Source organism: Diplotaxodon limnothrissa, linkage group LG7, assembly GCF_057381915.1.
Source record: "Diplotaxodon limnothrissa isolate DT_005_m linkage group LG7, D_limnothrissa_male_GT1.1, whole genome shotgun sequence".
In the NCBI taxonomy this organism is placed as follows: Eukaryota; Metazoa; Chordata; class Actinopteri; order Cichliformes; family Cichlidae; genus Diplotaxodon; species Diplotaxodon limnothrissa.
In genome coordinates this window covers 44,283,602-44,288,338 of record NC_140602.1, presented here as the reverse complement: position 1 = coordinate 44,288,338, position 4,737 = coordinate 44,283,602, and positions in this window count along the sequence as shown.

Sequence of the window (4,737 nt, the reverse complement as noted above, 5' to 3'; positions counted from 1 at the left end):
TCGTGATATCTGCATAAACAAAAACTGGTACAAAAACGACAACAGACTACCCGTCACCTCCCTCCTCCCTTGTTACTCTTCCTGTCTTCAAACAAACAGCGAGAAAGCAACGAATGGACTTTTAATGGGATTTGTGGGCCTCCTCCTAATCAAACCCTTTGCCACAGGGCCTGTCTGTTTATATAAAAGCAAGCGCACCCGTCTCAATGTAAACTGGCTGCGGGTTTGTCTTGGTGGCAAGAGCGAGAGCGAGTTTGTTCCAGAGACGTAGGAGTCGACCGAACAGATGCCATTAAGATGCTGCCAAACATTTGTTTCACATTGATTCCAAGTCTGTTAAAAATGCACTTGAGGGGGGGAAAAAGGGGGCTTTAATTTCTGTCCATGTTGAGGATTGATAATATGGCTACTCTCTTTTTTAAACACAATAAAGTTGGGAACGTAACGTTATTGATGGAGTCCATTAAAGAAACGCTGCTTTGTACCATGTGCGTCATCTTGTTCTCTCTTGTTTTCTTTTCATTTTCTCCACTTTATGTTTGAAGTCGCTCCCTCCTCCATTAGTTGGAGTGATAATGGACTTTTCCTGCGCACAGACCCCTAGGCCCTGGCACCACAATTGTCCATTAGGAGAAGGCTTTTAATGTTGTGCACTTGGCCTTTGCCTTGAAATAGCTGCACTCAGGAACTGTAGCGCAATAGCTGTTGAAACCAACATATGTTTGAATGAGAAACCCAGCGACACTCACACACACAAACCCTGCTTTCATGTATGTGCTGTTTACAGCCATTATGTGGTCGGTGTCATCGTCTTTATCGTGATTTGTTTTGCTTCTTCCGCTACTGGTCACAGGCGGCCCACAAGTCAGACAGGTTTTATTTTAAGTTTGCCCACACACTTGGTCCTACAGCTACACAGTTGATTGGAGACCACAGAGCTCCAATTTTGCATCAGCTAATTACATTTTAATCAGAGTGCCTTCAGACTTATTAAAAATGAATTGAGAAACCGTAACAAACCACATTTCTCTTTGGTATTTGGTAGCCACGCTGTGTTTCTGGTTAGAGGTTGTGACTTTTTTATGTTATTATATTTGCTCTGTCTCCTTCAATGGCTTTTCTTTAATGGCCTAAACAGTCCAGAGTCACTGGATAAACAAGAGTTTAGCAGAGGAGTGGCTGGGTTAGGACAGAGGAGGGGTGGGGTGGAAATGGCAGGTTTTCGTGGTGATTCTAGGTCCATATGTCAGCAATTTGAGGGCATTGTGTACCTTGGCCTAAAACAGAGGCTTCATGATCGATGGAGGGGTGAAAATCTCCCAAGTTCCTGGCACAGAACACAGGCAAGCACAAGGAAATTGCTTTCAGCTGATAGCTTCATTTTGGTTGACATTTATCAAGTGAATTACCCCTGTTCAAATGTTTACTACTACTACTAGCACCGCCTTTTGACGTGCGTGCATGTGCTTGAGACTGCGCTCGTGTGCGAGCGAGAGCGGCGGAGGTTTGTCTTTGTGTCTTTGGTGTGTCCTTTGGCGATTCCTCACAAAAATATACAAGTCTAAATTAGTTCAGTAAACGTTTGATTTGATAGCCGAGGCTTTTATCCCAGGCTGGTGTGCAGAGGAAAAGATAACCAGACACACACCCAAAAATCACTGCTTTTACTCACAACGCCCTTTATAAAAATGTCATTTTACTGAAATAAAAAGTTTTTTAAAAGTGTTGACTATTAAAACCAGGTTTTCAAGAACAAGGACCAAAACCAACTGAAATAAGAATAATTTCTACAGCAGAGGAGTTAAAATCCATGAACAACCTTTATGACTGATATAAGTAGAAAATGTGAAGTTTGCTAACATACAGTTAGCCTGTAGGTGCTAAGCTATTTGCAACTGTTGCACCCTAACAGCCCTGTTGATGGACTAAAACCAGGCTGCTCATATTCAAACTGATAATTGGATCTATACTACTGTAAGTCTCTCGAGTGCTGTTTGTTAAACGTCTCTGCTGTCCACAAGTATTAGCTTACTGCTTTAACCAATGGAAGCATTGTTTCTGTATTTAAAAAAAACAAACAAACCTTTGCCACGCAAAGTTTAATTTTTGATGTATTATTTCAATCTAAGTTTTAGTTGGTATGTAAGTTGAGTTTTTGACTTACAGATGGCAAAATTATCTTTTTTCAGCGGTGGAAACTAGCTTTCATGAATTCCTCTGTAAAGAATGAAAGGTTGAAAGGTTTGTACTGCAGGCTAACAATTTTAGTGATGTTTCTTTTTTTGCTATTTAAATTGCTTTTTAAAAAAATTAGATATAATCTTAGCCAGTGTCTATGTATTTCAGCAGGTATTCACTATATTTACTGAATTAGTTTTAATATATTGTTAGCTAAAAGTTTAGCTGCTAGCTATACTTTTAGCATAATCGCAACTTTTTTTTAATGTTAGTTAGCTTCTGTATTAGTTATTCACTATGTCTAACTAACAGTTTCATGTATTTACACATACAGTATATAAGCTTGAGTGATGACATAAAAAAAACCCTGAACTCTGACAGAATTTCAGCAGAAATGCTGATATAAGTTTAACTAGCAAGAGGGAAAAAACTAGTCTCAAAATGCTCAATGTTTTTGAGCATCTTTGTGATATTTGACTGAACATAAAGCATCTATGTGACCAATGAAATCAATGTTTATTAAGATAGTGCTTCAAATTAACTACCTAGGTAAGTGCCCAAAAGCATTTCAAAATGGCTGCGAAGTGTAGACCCTTGCTGCTGTGAAGACTTCAGCATTGGCTTATACATGTGAAGTGTTTACGAGGTTTAGTAAGTTCAGCCTATTTATCAAATATTCTTGGCTGTTATTTTCTATGACACTCAATTAGTTGTGATAGTAGCACCCCTGAAGAACAGGTACCATCAGACCTAGAGAGGCTAAAGAAAAAACGCTGTACGGTAAATTAACTAAAAGTGCATTTTAGTGCTCAAAGTGTTTATTAGCAGGGAAAACTTTCAGGTTGTTTTTAAAAACATATATATTCTGGTGTCTGAGCGTAGCACGAGAACAGCAGCTTCCGTCCTCTCTCTGTCTGCACAGGAAGTGTTCAGGCCCAGAGCTTTAGGTCACCCGCGTTTGGCAGAACTCGTTGCCCAAACACACAATTAATTTAATCACAGGAAAATGGACCTGAAGCATTAAAATGCATTTGGGCATGGACATATAGTGCAAGTAAAACTAAGCCAGCGTGCGTGACTGAAAAGTGCATGTGAAATGCTTGGGTGTGGACTCGCCTGCGCTCACACTCGTGCTCTTTCTCTCTCACCTTTCATGCAGATTTGTCTCCTGCATTATTCATACATGTTGAGGGAATCTGGTGACAATAGCGTAATATGAATTCTGTTATGTTGTGTATGTCTCGAAAAAGGAGCAGGAGTCTATATTATATGGAGGCTCTCTGCCTGCTCTCTTCCTTCTGTGCCGCCTCTGATTATAGCCCGAGCCGCGGCGCTCCTGCTGCAGCTGAAACCGACGAGGAGGACGTGGAGTTGGGCGATGACGGAGCGGACCACTTCAACGTAGTCAGAATTGGATTGATCCCACATACACACCTCTCATCTCCTCCTTCTCCCCTCTCTCTCTTCTCATCTCCTCTGGAGTGTGAAGAGCACCAGAGTGTGAGAAGCCACCCTGAAGATCTCATCAAGGATCCAATCAGTGTATGAATACAAAATGCAGGCTCCTCTTGCGATGTGATGATGGGGGAAACGAGAGCCTGTTTGGAAGGAAAAAAAATCTCTGCATATGCAAATTGAACTTAAAATTTAAATGAATTAGAGTGTCTCTGACCCTTTCAGGGATGTACTAACAGGCTCTGAGGAAAAGAATCCGCGCAGATTAGCCTATTAATATTTATGTGTGTAATTGGTGGGCTGCGTGGCGTGAGGCCTGGTTGCGCCTGGTGGCATGTGGACCACGTTCAGGCTTAATCCAGGTGGGCGCTCTTGCTGCCTCTAACAGGGAAATGATCGACCATTTTAGGAGGAAGCTGGATATCCTAATAATCACGTAAACCAATACTGGGTAGTGAGAGTGTTTCCTTCCGGAGCTGTTGGCACGTCAGTCATTCACAGAATTGCTCCTGTCTGGTATGCGAGCCATTTTAACTCAATGGAGCGGCCGCCGCCCCACCCCCTCGGTGCGTTTAGAGAGGACCACACGGGGCCTCTTTGGATAGCTACTACACCCGCGAAGAGGCTCCCCAACCATCACAGGGACCAACCAGACGTTCCAGCGCACACACACTTGCGCGCACACACACCTCCCGGTTCTCAAATCTGAACAAAGCGTGCCTCAGTCTAAAGTGGTTAAACTGTCATTTCAAATCGTCTGGACATCGTGATTACCGGCATGGGAGGAATTATATATTTAGCTTTATGTCCGTCGCCATTTCCTCCCCCCGCCCTGATCTGAAGTGACTAGCCAGTAGTGCCCTCGATATTACTATCTCTGAGGAGTTTAAGCCTTCCCCCAGGAGACGAGAGTAATCAACGGCTGCCAGCAGGAGAGAGGGAGAGGGAAGGAGAGAGGATGAGAGGTGTGGGGTGGGTGGTGCTGGAGGCTTGGAGTGATGAGATGGTGGAGGGAATGGCAATGGACTTGGTTTCTAGATATATCAGTTTATTTAATAGAAAGCATGAAAAAAATTCTTTTTGAGCAATGTTGTTATAACAAAT